This window comes from Papio anubis, chromosome 1 (genome assembly GCF_008728515.1).
Source record: "Papio anubis isolate 15944 chromosome 1, Panubis1.0, whole genome shotgun sequence".
In the NCBI taxonomy this organism is placed as follows: Eukaryota; Metazoa; Chordata; class Mammalia; order Primates; family Cercopithecidae; genus Papio; species Papio anubis.
In genome coordinates this window covers 184,265,058-184,284,837 of record NC_044976.1, presented here as the reverse complement: position 1 = coordinate 184,284,837, position 19,780 = coordinate 184,265,058, and positions in this window count along the sequence as shown.

The window sequence follows — 19,780 nt, the reverse complement described above, 5'->3', positions numbered from 1 at the left end:
ATAGGGGGAGGGGAAACAAATTATGAAATCAACAAAGATTCAAAAGAGAATACTGTGAATGACTGCATATTAATAACTTTGAGGCCTAGAAGACCTAAGAATAGAAAATGTAAAGTGCCAAAATGTGAAGAAACTGAGAACATGGCCAGTAGACACTTTTAAAAAGAAAAATCTTTATTGCGGCACTATTCACAATAGCAAAGACTTGGAATCAACCCAAATGTCCATCAGTGACAGACTGGATTAAGAAAATGTGGCACATATACACCATGGAATACTATGCAGCCATAAAAAAGGATGAGTTTGTGTCCTTTGTAGGGACATGGATGCAGCTGGAAACCATCATTCTCAGCAAACTCTCGCAAGAACAGAAAACCAAACACCGCATGTTCTCACTCATAGGTGGGAACTGAACAATGAGATCACTTGGACTCGGGAAGGGGAACATCACACACCGGGGCCTATCATGGGGAGCGGGGAGGGGGGAGGGATTGCATTGGGAGTTATACATGATGTAAATGACGAGTTGATGGGTGCTGATGAGTTGATGGGTGCAGCACACCAACATGGCACAAGTATACATATGTAACAAACCTGCACGTTATGCACATGTACCCTAGAACTTAAAGTATAATAATAATTAAAAAAAAAAGAAAAAAAAAAAAAGAAAAGAAAAATCTGAGTTAAAGATCTCCCATTCAAAAAAATCTATAACTCTCATATTCAGATTGTTTTAGAGATGAATTCTGCCAAATTCCAAGGATTAGCTATTTCCTAAACTATATAAAATTTTCAAGAGACTAGAAAAGCAAGAACCACCAGGTTAATTTCATGAGGCAACAATAATAAATATTTTCTTTAAAGCCAAGTAAAAACAATATAAGAAATTAAAATTACAGGCCCACATCATGTTAAATGAGATGAAAAATTCTATATAAAGTTTCAGCTAAGTGATTAAATATAAATGCATCATAATGATGCAGTGATTAAGTGATTTTAAAGATCTTATCTTTGAGAGATACATAATGAAGTTTTTCTTGATGAAATGATAAAATGTCTGGAATTTCTTTCAAATGATTCAGTCTGGGGGGATGTGAAGGAGGAGCAATAGGTGAAACAAGATGGGCCAGAAGTTAATAATTGTTAAAGTTAAGTGTTAGACACATAGGAGATAATCATGTTATTCTCTGTACTTTTTATTTAATTTTGCATAAGAAAAAGTGAAGTAAATGATTATGTGTAGGTTATTTTGGTATTTTTAAAATGGATTCAAAAATTGGAGAAATTTATGAATGAAATTTATGACAGTAATCAAAGATACGATTCTTTCAATTGATGCAAAAGCAGTATTTGACAAATCACCCCTAATTTATGGTGACTTTTAAAAACACATTTAGGAAAGCAGGAATATAGTAGTCAATTTTTCTAACTTTTTAAAGGTAATATAACAAAAACCTATAGCAACACTGTATTTAATGAAGAATTTCAGGTGCTTTCCCTAAAAAATCAGGAGCAAGAAAAGGAAATCATCATTAGCACTACTCCTATTTAACATGGTACTGGAAGGTCATGGCCAAAACTGTAAGGAAAGAAAGGAAGACATAAGAGAAATAATGTTTTCCAAGAAAGAGATAAAACTATCATTATTTGCAGCCAGATGAAAAAGAAAATTCAGCAAGTTTGGAAGATACAAGATCAATTTGTAAAAGTCAATAGGATTTTAGTATCATAAAGATGTCATTTCTCCCCCAAATTAATTTATAACTTCAATACAATCTCATTTAAAATATCAGTTAGAATTTAGAGGAATTCAATAAACTCATTTGAAAGTTTTATATGGAAGAGTAAAGATCTACTTAAAAATAGTAGTAAATCCATAGCAATGAAAGCAAGGTGATATTGGCACAAAAACAAAATATGGACCATGGAACAGCATTGTCCCATTGAGAACAGCCATAGTTCAGAAAGGGAGCCGTGTATGTATGAGGACTTAATGTAAGATAATGATGGCACCCCATATCAAAGTGGAAACAATTGTTATTTAGGGAGTAGGGCTGGGGAAACTAGCTCATTACATGAAGAAAAGTAAAACTGGGTATCTATTTAATGCCTCATACAAAGCTGAAAAGTAGATGGATTAAAGAGCTAAACATAAAAGGTATTTTTATAAAGTTAAGCAGAAAAAACTGTAGGAGAATTATCTATGTGCCTAGCTGTGAAGACAGGCTTCTTAAAAATCATCTGGCATATACAAGAAATTCCTGAAAGTCAACATTTAAAAAAAAAAAAAAACAGAAATATCAGTTTGCTAATGAGCAAAGAATAGGAACATGCAATTCACAGAAAAGGAAACCTAAATGGCTATGAAATATACGAAGAAATGTTCAAAATTATTAGTAATCACAGGATTGTAAATTAAAGCAACAATGAGACATCACTTTACATCAATTAAAGTGGCAAGAATTAGAAAGCTGGTTAAAGCAAGGTATTAGTGATGATATGGAATTATAAAAACCCTTGAGCACTGGGCAGAAATATTCACCTGAAGTATGACTTCAGATAGTAAGCAGTTGGAGATCATCCAGGGGGCCATAAATAAGAGAGCGAATAGGCAAACTATGGCGAAAAACTATCAATGTGATATTCATTAAGGAGTTAATATCATTAATGTGATATTTTCCTAAATGAAAGGAATTAGTTAAAAGCAATAGTCTATGTGTACACATAATAACATGGATATATCTGAAAACACAGTGCTGATAATTATATAATAGAATGCAATTTATGTAAGTTGAATATATGTATACACAAAATAATAATTTACTTTTTAAGATAATACATCCAAACAAGAGGATGCACATTTGACATTAGAATGGTTGCATATAGGAACAAGGAAGGATATGGAACAAAAGAGAATGACTGAATGAGTAGCCAATCTTACACGGACCAATGGGAAGAACATATCATTAACTGAGGGGTATAAGTAACTCAACATTCATCAACAGATTTCAAAAATAAAGAAGAATTGCTGCACCCATTAATTTGTCATTTACATTAGGTTTATCTTCTAATGCTATCCCTCCCCATCCCCCACCCCACAACAGGCCCCATGTGTGATGTTCCCCTTCCTGTGTCCAAGTGATCTCATTGTTCAATTCCCACCTATGAGTGAGAACATGTGGTGTTTGATTTTCCGTTCTTGCGATAGTTTGCTGAGAATGATGGTTTCCAGCTGCATCCATGTCCCTACAAAGGACATGAATTCATCCTTTTTTATGATGAGTTAATGGGTGCAGCACACCAACATGGCACATGTATACATAAGTAACAAAACTGCACGTTGTGCACATGTACCCTAGAACATAAAGTATAATTAAAAAAAAAAAAAAGAAGAACTTAGAACTAGCATTTGACACTGCAATCTTACTCAAAGGAAAATAAATCATTCTACAAGAAAGAAAAAAAAAAGAAAGAAAGAAGAATTGCATATTTGCAGCCGGGCATGGTAGTTCACACCTGTAATCCCATCACTTTGGGAGGCTGATCACCTGAGGTCAGGAGTTTGAGACCAGCCTGGCAAACATAATGAAACCCATCTCTACTGAAAATACAAAAAATTAGCTGGACATGGTGGCACATGCCTGTAATCCCAGCTACTCTGGAGGCTGAGGCAGGAGAATCTATCGAACCCAGGAGGTGGAGCTTGCAGTGAGTTGAGATTGTGCCACTGCACTCCAACCTGGACAACAAGAGTGAAACTCCATCTTAGAAAAAAACAAAGGGAATTGCATATGTGCATGTGTCATATGGCATTCTTAGGCGAGATAAACAATGAGGAGATGAAGCAGGACAGTTAAACATACAAGGCAAAACCATCTATGTATTACAAATAATCAAAGTTTGAAAACTCTGGCTTTGATGAATGGTTCACATACTTGTTTGGCCTCTGGACCACTTTCTGCGTCAAGGCTAGAGACCCTGAGAAGCACCAGCCCTACCCTGCTTATTCTCACTCCTCTAAACGCTTTCTGAGATCCTGGGAAGGTAATCACAGCTTTTGACGAGAGACCGATGAAGATTGACATAGTAAATGATAATTCATGCCAGGGACAACATTATAAACACCTTCCATGGACCCAAAATATTTCTTACTTTAACTCTAAAGAACAAAATAAAGGTTGGAAATCCTAAAGTCTAAAGGAGGTAAAAAAGTAAAAGCTTTAATTTACAGTTAAATTTGTGACACCAATGACTATTGCAATATCAAAAGAGCCTGACTTTTAGGTTTGGAGTCCAACTTTTCCAGGGCTCTTCCTTTCTCCTTCTCTTCTGTCTTGCCATAACTCATTCAGAAAGCCAGGCAGACAGCAAAAATTATATAACTGGGTTTTGCCTATTAAGAGCTTCCAGTGGACTCATGCATTGCCAGGGTTTTAGAAGAGCTTGAAGAAGTGTTAGCTTTACCTCTGCAAAGGCTGAGATTCTGGCATTGACCTTTTCCTCCAGCTGTCTCCTCTTCTTAAAAGAAACCTTCCTATCCCTGCTGAGCCCGTCTAAATCCACTCTTCACTATGCCCCAAACTTCTCTGTGACCCACAAGTCTGACCTAAGTAGAAAACATCTATGGGTCCATCTGTCCTCTGGCTTGCAGCTGAGTTTAGCCAATCAGCAACACTGGCAAAAGAGCAGAGGAAAGGAGGAATTTCTCCAGTTCCCTTCCTGAAAGGTAGCTGTGGGCTGGCTGTGTTTCCAAAGATCTTAACTAGTGAAACTCTCCAGAAGACCTATTTGTCCCAGGGTTTCAGGAACCACTTGGTCTCCCCACCCACTTTAGACCTGTGGGTGGTACTGGAGCCCCACCTTCACCAGCTCCAGAGTCCTGCCGTCACATATGGTTCTCCTACACCCATAACTTTGAAAATAGTACCTTGAATAAAAATCTTCTCAAGTTATCCTAATCTGATTTTGCCATCTGTTTCCTACTGCAACCCTTCCTGAGGCACCCAACCTGTTCCATATTTGGCAAAGGGGTTAGAAACAAGTTAATCTTTCTTTAATGTCCTTTTTAGGCCCTCTGTGAACACTGAGAGTTTCAAATTTTGATAAACTCAGATTGGAGTTCAGGAACCACAGTTATATACAAGGCTGTTTCAGGGCCCCGATCTGGGATCACCCAGAATTTGCCAGGAGTACCTTTGAGAATAACAAATGAAAGCATTCTTCAATTTGTTCCCAGAGGTATCATCATCTCCCAAGGAGACATTTTACCCAAGACTACCCTGTGTTTTTATAGATTTCATTACAATTGTAACAGTTTTATGTTTCACTGTTAAGAGTTGAATAAAACTTTACCCATAAAAAGTAAATCATTGCAAATCCCTAGACAAATGGAATGGTCTTAGCATCATAATATTAATTTATATGGCATATGCGGTATAACTTTCATCTGCAGAGCATCTGAGATTAAAATGACTTACAGGATTAAAGAGTAGTTGGGGCAGGCTGAGAAAGAGCCAGTCTAAAAGACAAATGCACCAAATGGATATTGATAAGCTTAACGCGGGGATCACTTCACCACACTACTAGGCACCAGACAACTCAGAGGTGAAATACCATGGCTATTAACTGCTAGAGCAGTGTCTCAATTTAAGAAAGAGAATAAAGAAAAATAGCCTGCTCACATAGTGCACAAGGGGATTTTAGAAGGCACAGTACAATGAATACAATTAGAATCACTTGGGAGAACTATGGAGTTTCATCTCGTGCACTTTAGCCTTGTCTCCCTAACTATGCTATTTCTTAAAAGCAAGATGTGGGTGTTATTTTTTAAGATATCCTCTTTTCACCGTTACAACTCAAAGACACACATTCATAGTATAGATACACATACGAGGCAGTGTTCAAGGGTACCTGCCAGCCATTCAGTCAATGAACGTGTCCTACTGTGTTTCCAGCACTGAGCTAAGCACTGAGAAATTAAGAGTAAATAAAACAAAGTCCCTGCTCTCGTGAAGCTTACATTCTAGTTGTTTGTTGTCTAGTTGTTGTTGTCTAGTTGTTTGTTGTCATAGGGTCTGCAAGGGAGACATAGATAGCAAATAGGCAAATACATGAGATAGCAGGTAATAAAAGATTTAAGGGGGAAAAAAATGAGCCAACTGAGATTATTGGAGGGTGCTGTTTTAGGAAATCTGACAGAGAAGCCAGCAGCTAGCGAAGATAAATCAAACGAGGCCCTCTATGTCAAGAAACATATTCACAGTTCTTAATACGTTTTATACGCTATATACCCACTGCATACAGTAGATGCTAATTAAACAATGTAGACTGGGTGGCCACTAAGTAGACTAGACTTCAGCCTCTCCTAAAATGCCTCCTGCTTCTTCCAAAGGCAGTCCAGTACCTGTGGTGTCCTGGAGATAACAATGTGTTTCCAGCACCATCTCCCATGAGCATGATTTTATACATTCTTTTGATCGTGAGATGCAATGACAAATATAGCTCTGTGGCAAGGGATCAAGAGGAAGGTAAGTGACAGGTACCAAGTGACTCCCACAGGCTATAAACCTGTCACCAAGAAAATAAGGATGATAAGAGTTTATATCTGCAAAGCCCTAGCCTCCAAGGAAATCCTGGGTCTCTTTTCAGTTTGGCTTCTAAAGTAATTAAACATCAAGACATCCCTTCGCAGTACAAGGTAGCTGTCCTTGGCTTCATTTCATAGATGGCAAAACTGAGGTCCTGAGACTAATTAACTGCCCTATCTAAGGAGAAATAATGACTAGCAGGGGCAAAAACATGTGGTGGAGGCAATTGGTACCTTACTAAAAGGGACACACACACACACACACACACACACACACTAGTCTACTGCAGGGAACACTGGAAGTCAGGGACTTCTACCTGAGCTGTATAGAGTGATCACACATACCCGATCAATGTTTCCCTCTCCCCTTCACTATCTTTATAAGGATTTTCCAGAGATTATTAATGCAGTTTGAGAAATGGTATGTCATGGTTGAGAGAGCATAGGCCATTCAAATATGAACATGCATTTTACAAGAGCACAGAGAAACTATGTATATAAAACATATTTGAGGAGTTGCCTAAGGGGATACAGGGAGGTTGGCTGAGCCTGAATAATGTAAATAGAAGGGAATAAATAAGTAAATAAAAACAAAAAAGCAGGGGCTTGATTTGCGTCAATGGAATGGTGATAATGTATATGATTAACCCAATCCTTTGCCACCGAGATAAAAATTAAATGAACAAACGCCATATGTATGGGAGTTAAACAGATCAATTTTGAATATTGACCCAGTGGCTCACTGTCAAGTTCCTCAACCTCATTGAATCCTGGTATTCTAGAGTGAGAAATAGGATTAATAATATCAATAGTCAATATCATTTGTTTTCAAAATTATCAACACATAGGAGGAGCACTATGAGAGACAGCACCAGTCCTTACCAATATGCAGTAATCTTTTCCTTTCTGAGAACACAGGAGGTTATAATATTTAACCACCTTGAAGTCAGCAGAATCGTGTGACTATTTCTGGTGGATGATATGTGAATAATATATCCCTTCCAAGTAGAGTCCAAATAGTCTCAGTGAGAATCACCAGCTTATCTCCTTCCCTTTGGTGAAGAGTTTAGAGGCCATGTGTTGAGATAATAGGGCCAAAAGACCGAAGCAGCTGGATCAATGACTGACTGCATGGAGGGCAGCTACCTGGAGAACTGCTGGAACCACAGTGAATTTTGCAGGAGCAAGAAATAAACTTTTGTTATCAAACCACTGGGTTTTTAGGATTGTTCATTACTGCAACATGGCTCAGTGCAACCTGATTTACACATATAATAATCATTAGTGTCCTCTCCCCCATAGCCACAACGAGCTGACCCCAGACTCTGCAGGACATAAATGCTAGGAGAAAATCAAGCATTGATCGATCCGCCTTTTGAACTTTCAATTTGAGCTAAGGGGCTGGGCATGAAGAGCTGGAAAGGGGACTAAGCCATGCTCTACTACTGGAATTCAAAATGTTCAGTTCATGTGCAGGTATCTCTGTAACTCTGACTGGCCTGCTTCTGGGAGGGAGCTTACCCTTAATCCATAGCATTCTCCCCTAGATCATTCAGCCCTGTGTGCATTATTCCCCAGGAGCCACTAAAGCCCAGAACCAATCCCTTTATGTAAAGATTTCACAGCAGCCCTTCCCCTGCCTCAGAGTAACAGGAGCTGTCTGTTATCTCTACTTAGAAAATTAAAGTTTTACTTGGCCAAAGCCAAAAGGTAATGCAATTCTATAACCTTTTAGTTTCATCTGTTTATTACTTACTGTTTGTAGAGAAAACAATAAATAAAATATCTGTGCATGTAATATCCCCTTTTCCCTCCAGGGACTCATATAGGTTCCAAATTTCTAAATAATCTCAGTGGGAAGCAATGTTTGCAGTCCACCAGCTTCTTTACGACTCTCTCATTAACCTTTTCAACCCTCCAATTTTTGTTTCTTAAGTCTGGTCACTTCTGTTTAATAACATTGGTACCAACTATTACACAGACAAAATAACCTGTTCTCGCACATACCCAAACAATGTTTCAGCCCCTGTGTAATTACAGGACTATAAAACATCAAGGGTGGGCCATGAACAAAGAGGGGGCTAGCTATATGAAGGACAACTTTCATTACAGAAAAACTGATCTTGGCCATTACATCTAGCAGTTGGCTCCACACCCCCAAGAGCTCTATGTTCACTCCTGCCTAGCTGTCTTCACAAGAAAATGCAGGCTAGGCTCGTGCCTATAATCCCAGCATTTTGGGAGACCAAAGCAGGCAGATCACCTGAGGTAAGGGGTTTGAGACCAGCCTGGCCAACACAGCAAAACGCCAGCTCGACTAAAAATATAAAAATTATCCAAGCATGGTGGTAGGCACATGTACTGTCAGCTACTTGGGATGCTGAGGCAGGAGAATCACTTGAACCCAGGAGGCAGAGGTTACAGTGAGTTGAGGCTGCACCACTGTACTCCAGCCTGGGTGACAGAGCGAGACTGTCTCAGGAAAAAAAAGAGAGAGAGAGAGAAGAAAATTCAGAAACCAACAACTGTGCTGAGAAGAAGAAACAATGGTAGAACGAGATACCCACTAACTTACAACCTTGTGACTGTAAGAGTGTCTAGTTGCCCTGAGAGGTGTACATGGATTCTCAGGACGGTGGGAGGCCCAGGGCTTGTTAGTAAGCATCGCCTAGCACTACCTTCCACCCACACTTCTCCTCACCTACTGCTCTGGCTGGGCTCAGCAGCACTCTCACAATATGAGCCAGAAGGCCCCTGGGCCTCAGGCATTTGCACTTGTTCCAGACCCACGAAAAGTCATTGTGATTCCAGGGTAACAATCACCCTGATGGCCTCTTTCTGGTCTCGGGCTCTGCGTTCTTCTGCCTTCTCATTGCTTCTCCATCAAAACAGAAGAGGATGCCATAATTCTAAGTCTTTTACAACTTGACAAAAACACCTTTATAAGAATGCATTAGTTCCCCCAGACAGTTTTAAGCCTCTTATCTTTAATTGTAGAATTAAGGATTTTATCTCCCATGAAAGAAATTTCATGCATCAACTAAGCAATGTGCAGGGCAGAGAGCCTCCCAGGTCTCCTAAGCATCAGGCTAAGACTTGGTGAGCCGAGAGGGACAAAGGTCAGAATGGAAGACATGAGTCAGAAAGAACTGTGAGAGTTCTGTTCTCTTTCTCATCTGGGTGTCCTCAGATGAATGTACCTGGACTGCTCCCTCAGACATCCTTTTCTGCAATGGTTGCAGGGGGAAAAGTCCTGGAATTGCTGGCGTCTTGCACTGTGGCACCTAGGTCTGGAGTCAGAGGTATCTGACCCCTCTACCTTCCCTGGGTCTTCTGGGATTCTCTCCTACCATCTTGAGACCCTGGCACTACCCGGTCCAGTCCTTCTGTCTCTTTCTCTCTCCTCCAACACTAATAAGTTTGTGCTTGTTCACCAATGCCCTCCACATAACTGCTACTTTCTATCTAGAAAGGTTTTTCCCTCCCTTAATGCACAGACTTCTGTCTTGGGTTCATTATCAAAGGGACACCTGGGAATGTGAGAGGAGAAAAGGTGCTGGAAACTTTCTATTGCTCAACAACATCACTCCAAATGTAGGGCAGCCTTAGACGATCACAGAGGGAGCGGCAGTCATAGGTGAAGGGCACGGGGTAGAGATGGCAGAAGTGTGGGAACCTGAGCAATGACATTTTTCACTTTCCCTGCAAAGGTGAGTGTGTGCGTACAAGAGTGTGCCTGTGTGTGCAAGAGCATGTGTTGAGGGGAAATTGATATATTTGACAGTAATTAGTATTACCAAGAAACTTTAAAAGTTAGAAAAAGAACTGAATCTTTGGCTAGCTAAAAGTAATATTACAGGCTTCATGCAAATTAAGTCCAATTATCATGCAACACAATAATATGTCTATCACTACAATATGTCAAGTTCACTTTCTTGTAAATTTTCCATAACAATTTTGAACTTTCTTCATGTACAAGTTGTGCAAGTAAAAAGACTAAAGAAACAGGACTCTGTTGTCTTTTTAAGTCCTTTGCCAATATTTCTTCGTGGTTGTTTTTCTTTTTCTTTAATGATTTTTAAATGGCCTCTATGCGTTGAGAAGAGAATCCCTTTATCTATTACATGTGCTTCAAATATTTCTCCCAGTCTAGGACTGGCCTTTTGATTTTGATGGTGTGTTAGAGTATATAGAGAAACAGTTCTCAGTCTCTTGCAATCACACTTTATGTGTTCACTTTCCATGCAGCATACTCACCTGCTCACAATTTAAATATATATATATAGAAAAAGTGCCCATTATATCTATTTGCTGAAGCATGAAATTCCTTTGAACAGGAAATAATCTTTCATTCCACAATTAGAGATAAAAGGTTACAAATGCACAGAGCCTTAGAGACAATACATTAGTGTGTTTCAGGTAAATGTGTATGATGATAACAGTCTTTCCTATGTTTACAAAAGGGGGTTTCATTTCAAAAGCAGTAGAGAATCCTGTGCCAGAATGAATGAGGGAGACAGGCCATCAGGAGGAGTTCTGCAGACCAAGACTGACCACCTCCTAGAGCCTCCCCTGACCCTCCAGGTCAGGGTTAGATACCTTTTGCCTGTAGTCCCATAGGCACCCATGTATAGTTCTGTTATATCACTAATTACACTTTAATACAACGGCTGTTTAGTTCTTGGTCTTGCCCACCTCCCTATAATGTACTCAGAGGACAGGGATGGTGTTTAATTAGTTCACCATTGTATCCAGAGCATCAACCTAGTAAATTCTTTTTTTTTTTTTTTTTTTTTCACTATTCAAAGTTTTTTTTTAATACTTTAAGTTTTGGATACATGTGCAGAATGTGCAGGTTTGTTACATAGATATACATGTGCCATGTGCCATGGTGCTTTTCTGCACCCATCAACCCATCATCTACATTAGGTACTTCTCCTAATGCTATCCCTTCCCTTGTCCCCATCCTCTGGTAGATTCTTAATCAACATTCATTGAATGAACGAGTAAAGGACTCAATAAATAAACAAATCAGCATTATTACTTTCCTCGGGGCTTGTGTGACTGGATTATTGCTTCTGCTCTAGAAAGACAGAAAGGCACTATGTATTAAAGGAGAAGACTCAAGCTGAGAAGATGAGTCCCTGCAGAATGACTACCACCCTCCCAGCATGTGGCCCCAAAAGGCCCCACTAATAAATATCCCAACAAAACCCCACTCTAGGACGATGCCCTGACTCAGAATTCAGATTTTGATATGTCAAGGTAAACAACGGCCAGTACCTCCCTCTCCCCAAGAACACAGAGCTTCCCTAACCAGCTGAGATCCTTTAATGCTTTAGACTAAACTCTGAAGCAGGGATAACTGGGTTTTCAGGAGATGCCATAAGAGTCAGCCTCATTCAGCAAGGGACCCCTGTCTAATTAGGCTCCCCTAGGTATTTTACAGATTGATCTTGCTTGAACCTTCTTTGCTCTCTTGAAAATTTGCTAACCTTTCAATCCTCTGTTAGCTGACCCTAGATAATACTACATCCCATTCTCTGTGCCTATGACTCTCTGCAATACATCTAAGAGTCCGGCCTAGATTATGTAGGCCATGCCCAGCCAGGTCAGCCCAGATGACCTTTTTCTGGCCTTTCTGGCAATGTCAGCCTGAATGACCCTGGTTCTGTCTAGTTCGGTTACCTTTCTAGACATGGGCTTCCCCACCCTCTGCTCCACTTTGTAAATATACTCAGCCCTGGCCAAGAATCCCTGCCTTCCCATGTCTAATCCTGCCCTGGACATGGTGAAGTCGTCCTGGATAGGTCAGTGCCTGCACATCACACACTAGGGGGTTATTTTCTTTCTAGTTACTTCTCACCTCTCTTGCTGTGTATGTATCCTCATCTGCTTATCTCTGTTTTCCAACTCCTATTACCCATGTGCTTTAACCTGAGTTTCTAGACTTTTAATTTCCAAGAATTGGCTTGTGTTCTGCCTCATGGTTACTCAGTGATTATTTCTTCCTGGGCACCATCCAGACTGCCTCTACAAATTCAGGACTGATTCCTGCTATGATAGCTAGTAACTACAGACACCTTCAAATGGTGTCTGTGCCTGCTCTCCACCAAACACTCTGTTCCTCAATTCTAGATGATCCCATTCCAGCACTATTCACCTGGTTCACCATTGCCCAGACCCGCAAAGGAGACATAAGAACAACCAACATTTGTGCTACATGACATAAATGTGAAATAAAATAAGATCTCTTTTGAGAAGCTCATGGGCAGAGCAGTGGCATACACAGGCTCTAATCTGTTTGCCTTCTGGATAGGGGTTTCCGGGTTGAGCACAGCTAGATATATTGCAGAAAGAACACCAATAGAAAGAACCTGCTCCATGATGTTCTAAACATTTATAGAAAAAGGGGGCTGAGGAACATCTAGTAGACTGTATGACAATGAGAGCTTTAGGATTGAAGAGATCAGCAGCTAGTGTCAATTTATCCTGCCACTGAGCTAATTCAACTGAGTTAAATTCTTACTAAGCTACCAAAAGCAGGAAGGACAACTCTGCTGACATCTCCCATCAAGCCCCTTCTTCACACCTGGCTTACCACCAGCCCCATCCCCAACCTGGGTCCCCCATCTTGCCCAACAAGCCTACTCTCTGCTCCTACACAGATATCCATAGGCTGCCTTCTCTCTGGACCCCAAAAAGATAACAGGTTTACAAATGCACAGGGCCTTAGAGATAATACTTTAGTGTGTATGATGGTAAATATGTATGATGATAACACAGTCTTTCCTATGTTTATGGGAGGGGGTTTCATTTAGAAAGCAATAAAATATTTAGGGCCCTAATGGGTGAGTGGAGCCAGGCCACCACAAGGTGCCCTATAGCTGCTCTGGGCCTCCCATGCTTTCCAAAGTCAGAGATCATGCCCCAGCCTCTAAACTCACTTTCTCCATCTCCTCCTCCCTCACTAGAATACACCCAACTTCTAATTCATTTTCCTAGGAACTTGCTCCCTAATGGAGTTGTAGAATCACAGAATTTTAGGTACACGTTATCTTACCATAAAGTGGGAAAACCAGAGCCTACTCCTTTTAAAAGATGAAGGCAGAGGGGTTTATGTGTTTTGTCTTTGGAGCCCCTCTGTTTTGCATAGGTCCCATCTCCTCTCTATAGTCCCTGTTCCCTGCATCCTTCTAAATATCAGCTCTACTCTTCATTGGCAAATTGATCATGGGCAACTGTCTAAACTTCTTTGTGCCTTCGTTTTCTCATCATCGAAATGGAATTACATCAGTACCTTCCTTCAAAGGAACATCCAGAGGATTAATGAGAGAATCTTATCTGAATCAATTAGCATGCTACTTGGCACTTAATATATGTTAGCTTTTATTATTTCTTAAAGCTTTTGTATCTCTTATTCTTTAAGGAAATCAATCCTAATCAATTCCTCTATTAAGTAGTATTTAAGGGCAATGTATTTTACCCCTCCCAGGTAATACAACCCTACATTTAAACAGAGTGGATGTTTTTTATCCAATCAAAGGCTGTACTTGGGGAATTTTAAGTTTCCAGGCAGATGGAGAAGGGAGATTTGGGCAGGAGAGATTCATAGATCCTGGATGTCACATAAAGTAGCTCGATGCCCATTGCCCTAACATGTGTGGACAGACTTGGGCTTGAGCTTGTTGCCCAAATTCCTTAAATCCCCAAGCCTGGAAAATGGCAAAATCCAGACTGATTTTCACAGCTGTATTATAAAAGGAAGTATGACAGATCATTTTACTTTTCCTGCTCATATAGTCCCCCCCACCCAAAAAAAAACCTTTCTCAAAAGAGTTAAAGCATAACCCAAATAACTTAATTTGAATACCTAAACACTCAGGCTCTTTAACAATGATAGTAATTGTTTGCTTTTCATACTTTTATAGATTTTCTTCTCTGTCCAAATAAATTCTACTATTCTACTAAACATTAACATTACTTTTGACATTTATTACCTAGGTGTTTCTAGCTTTTCCAAAGGCTAATATTTTACGTAGTTTATTTCCCTAAATCCTATAGAAATACCTAAATCTTCCTATAGAAAACTCCATCCTGTACTGCCTTCTAGTTTTGATTAGCAGAGCTATTTCTTAATGGAAAGCCAAAGTTGTAACATGTTTTCTTTCCTGCTTTTTATCAAAAGCTCTGTTGGTGGAGTCTTTATTGCTTTTTAATTGTCTGAGTTTATTTTCTTCATTTCTCTTATTAAAGCAGAGACGGCAGAGAGGGGAGAAGGGGGAATGTAGCTATCCCTTAGCAACCTTCAAAGTCATCTTTAATCTTGTAATCATCTTCATCCATCAGCTGGCCTCTCATTTCCCTTGCCTACATTTTTTATTTAGTTTTTGTCTATTCAACAAAACCTTTCTCATTCTCATTTGCTTACATTAATTCACCCTGCTCTTTGGCTGCCCTAACTTTAGTTGCATATTCTCATTTGATTCCCTCCTGTCCCTTCCAAGTCAGATTTTTCTTTGCACATAGGTTTTTAAGCCACCCTTTGTAAATCCACTTTGCAAAGAGCAAGCAATCTCCAATCTTCTTTTCCAGAGCAATTGTAATCCACTATGGTTTAATTATAGTGTCTATTCAGATGTTCAAAATTCCATCCAGTTATAGATTTTAATACTTCTTCCCTCTGCACCATATTTATTAGATTGATTAATTCCCCAAATGCGCTTTTTTGAAGTTTAATACCCTAAGTCTTTGAAGTCACTGCTTACTTAAAGAATTCAAGAAGATCATGATCACTAGCAACAAGGAGGCTGTCTTGGAATTAACTATATAATTCAGCTGTTGCTACTCCTAGTAGCTCCAGTTACTGTACCATTCATAGCTTGATTTCCCAGTCTTAATCAAAACATGATCTTTAACCCACGTGTTGTAGGCAAAACCATGTCCCATCACAATGAAAAGTTTCACAAAAAAAGATAAATTAAGCATTTACTTTTTTATTATTGTTTATTCTCATCTTGGATGATTGGTAATAAATTGGGGTAACTCACATTATTTATCTGGACCTTCATTTCCATATAATTGAAACGAGGAAGGGGGACTAGATGGCTTCTAAGATATCTTCTAGCTCTTTTAAATGCCATGCTTCTACAATTCTAATTTATTCTCCAAAATTATGGAGTTGAATTTCTGGCACATTAATGTGAACTATGGAACATTTTATTGCTGAAAAATATTTTATCTTAGATACAGTAAGTACTTAGACCCACCTTAACTTTTTAATGGCTTTATAAGGGAAAACTGACATACAATAATATGTACATGAAGTTTACAGTTTGGTAAGCTTTGTCATATGTATATACTCATGAAGCCATTACCACAATCATGATAAAGTTTATATCCATCAACTTTACATTGGGATTAGTTAAGTATCCCTTATGATTCCATGTTACCTACCATAACATGGTTGGCTTTTTAGCCACAAGTCTTTGCAGTGTTAATTTAGTGGTGGTCCTAAGATTGATAATATACATCTTTAACTTACCACAGTCTATCTTCAAGTGACATTATATCATTTCATACATGGTACAAGAATCTAATAACCATATAAGTGTATTTCTCCTCTCCTAGATTTTGTGATATTGTTGTTATACATTTTACTTCTACATGTATATTATAAACTCCAACACACATTGTTATTTTTTGGCCTTAAATGCTCATTTTTTAAGATTTAAATGATTATTTAAGGATTTTTATATTTACCCACACTGTTACCATGTACTCTTCATTACTATACATATGTATGACATATATGACACATATATGACACATATTTAATGACCATATGAATTCCAATACTTGACACATATATGTCATCTATGTATAGTATGACACACATATGTTTTATATATATACACATACTATATATGTCATATATACACACATACATATATATGTGTCATATATAAACACATACATATATATGTGTATGTATGTATATATATGACATATATATATCCAGTCTGCTGGTAACAAATTTTTTCAGTTTCTGTACATCTGAAAAATCTTTTTTTTTTTTTTTTTTTTTTTTTAAATTTATTTATTATTATTATACTTTAAGTTGTAGGGTACATGTGCATAACATGCAGGTTTGTTACATATGTATACTTGTGCCATGTTAGTCTGCTGCACCCATCAACTCGTCATTTACATCCGGTATAACTCCCAATGCAATCCCTCCCCCCTCCCCCCTCCCCATGATAGGCCCCGGTGTGTGATGTTCCCCTTCCTGAGTCCAAGTGATCTCCTTGTTCAGTTCCCACCTATGAGTGAGAACATGCGGTGTTTGGTTTTCTGTTCTTGTGATAGTTTGCTAAGAATGATGGTTTCCAGCTGCATCCATGTCCCTACAAAGGACGCAAACTCATCCTTTTTTATGGCTGCATAGTATTCCATGGTGTATATGTGCCACATTTTCTTAATCCAATCTGTCACTGATGGACATTTGGGTTGATTCCAAGTCTTTGCTATTGTGAATAGTGCTGCAATAAACATACGTGTGCATGTGTCTTTAGAGCAGCATAATTTATAATCCTTTGGGTATATACCCAGTAATGGGATGGCTGGGTCATATGGTACATCTAGTTCTAGATCCTTGAGGAATTGCCATACTGTTTTCCATAATGGTTGAACTAGTTTACAATCCCACCAACAGTGTAAAAGTGTTCCTATTTCTCCACATCCTCTCCAGCACCTGTTGTTTCCTGACTTTTTAATGATCGCCATTCTAACTGGTGTGAGATGGTATCTCATTGTGGTTTTGATTTGCATTTCTCTGATGGCCAGTGATGACGAGCATTTTTTCATATGTCTGTTGGCTGTATGAATGTCCTCTTTTGAGAAATGTCTGTTCATATCCTTTGCCCACTTTTTGATGGGGTTGTTTGTTTTTTTCTTGTAAATTTGTTGGAGTTCTTTGTAGGTTCTGGATATTAGCCCTTTGTCAGATGAGTAGATTGCAAAAATTTTCTCCCATTCTGTAGGTTGCCTGTTCACTCTGATGGTAGTTTCTTTTGCTGTGCAGAAGCTCTTTAGTTTAATGAGATCCCATTTGTCAATTTTAGCTTTTGCTGCCGTTGCTTTTGGTGTTTTAGACATGAAATCTTTGCCCATGCCTATGTCCTGAATGGTACTACCTAGGTTTTCCTCTAGGATTTTTATGGTATTAGGTCTAACATTTAAGTCTCTAATCCATCTTGAATTAATTTTCGTATAAGGAGTAAGGAAAGGATCCAGTTTCAGCTTTCTACTGATGGCTAGCCAATTTTCCCAGCACCATTTATTAAATAGGGAATCCTTTCCCCATTTCTTGTTTTTCTCAGGTTTGTCAAAGATCAGATGGCTGTAGATGTGTGGTATTATTTCTGAGGACTCTGTTCTGTTCCATTGGTCTATATCTCTGTTTTGGTACCAGTACCATGCTGTTTTGGTTACTGTAGCCTTGTAGTATAGATTGAAGTCAGGTAGCGTGATGCCTCCAGCTTTGTTCTTTTGACTTAGGATTGTCTTGGAGATGCGGGCTCTTTTTTGGTTCCATATGAACTTTAAAGCAGTTTTTTCCAATTCTGTGAAGAAACTCATTGGTAGCTTGATGGGGATGGCATTGAATCTATAAATAACCTTGGGCAGTATGGCCATTTTCACGATATTGATTCTTCCTATCCATGAGCATGGTATGTTCTTCCATTTGTTTGTGTCCTCTTTTATTTCACTGAGCAGTGGTTTGTAGTTCTCCTTGAAGAGGTCCTTTACATCCCTTGGAAGTTGGATTCCTAGGTATTTGATTCTCTTTGAAGCAATTGTGAATGGAAGTTCATTCATGATTTGGCTCTGTGTTTGTCTGTTATTGGTGTATAAGAATGCTTGTGATTTTTGCACATTAATTTTGTATCCTGAGACTTTGCTGAAGTTGCTTATCAGCTTAAGGAGATTTTGGGCTGAGACAATGGGGTTTTCTAAATATACAATCATGTCATCTGCAAACAGGGACAATTTGACTTCTTCTTTTCCTAACTGAATACCCCTGATTTCTTTCTCTTGCCTAATTGCCCTAGCCAGAACTTCCAACACTATGTTGAATAGGAGTGGTGAGAGAGGGCATCCCTGTCTTGTGCCAGTTTTCAAAGGGAATTTCTCCAGTTTTTGCCCATTCAGTATGATATTGGCTGTGGGTTTGTCATAAATAGCTCTTATTATTTTGAGGTACGTTCCATCAATACCGAATTTATTGAGCGTTTTTAGCATGAAGGGCTGTTGAATTTTGTCAAAAGCCTTTTCTGCATCTATTGAGATAATCATGTGGTTCTTGTCTTTGGTTCTGTTTATATGCTGGATTATGTTTATTGATTTGCGAATGTTGAACCAGCCTTGCATCCCAGGGATGAAGCCCACTTGATCATGGTGGATAAGCTTTTTGATGTGTTGTTGAATCCGGTTTGCCAGTATTTTATTGAGGATTTTTGCATCGATGTTCATCAGGGATATTGGTCTAAAATTCTCTTTTTTTGTTGTGTCTCTGCCAGGCTTTGGTATCAGGATGATGTTGGCCTCATAAAATGAGTTAGGGAGGATTCCCTCTTTCTCTATTGATTGGAATAGTTTCAGAAGGAATGGTACCAACTCCTCCTTATACCTCTGGTAGAATTCAGCTGTGAATCCATCTGGTCCTGGACTTTTTTTGGTTGGTAGGCTATTAATTATTGCCTCAATTTCAGAGCCTACTATTGGTCTATTCAGGGATTCAACTTCTTCCTGGTTTAGTCTTGGAAGAGTGTAAGTGTCCAGGAAATTATCCATTTCTTCTAGGTTTTCCAGTTTATTTGCGTAGAGGTGTTTATAGTATTCTCTGATGGTAGTTTGTATTTCTGTGGGGTCGGTGGTGATATCCCCTTTATCATTTTTAATTGCGTCGATTTGATTCTTCTCTCTTTTCTTCTTTATTAGTCTTGCTAGTGGTCTGTCAATTTTGTTGATCTTTTCAAAAAACCAACTCCTGGATTCATTGATTTTTTGGAGGGTTTTTTGTGTCTCTATCTCCTTCAGTTCTGCTCTGATCTTAGTTATTTCTTGCCTTCTGCTAGCTTTGGAATGTGTTTGCTCTTGCTTCTCTAGTTCTTTTAATTGCAATGTTAGAGT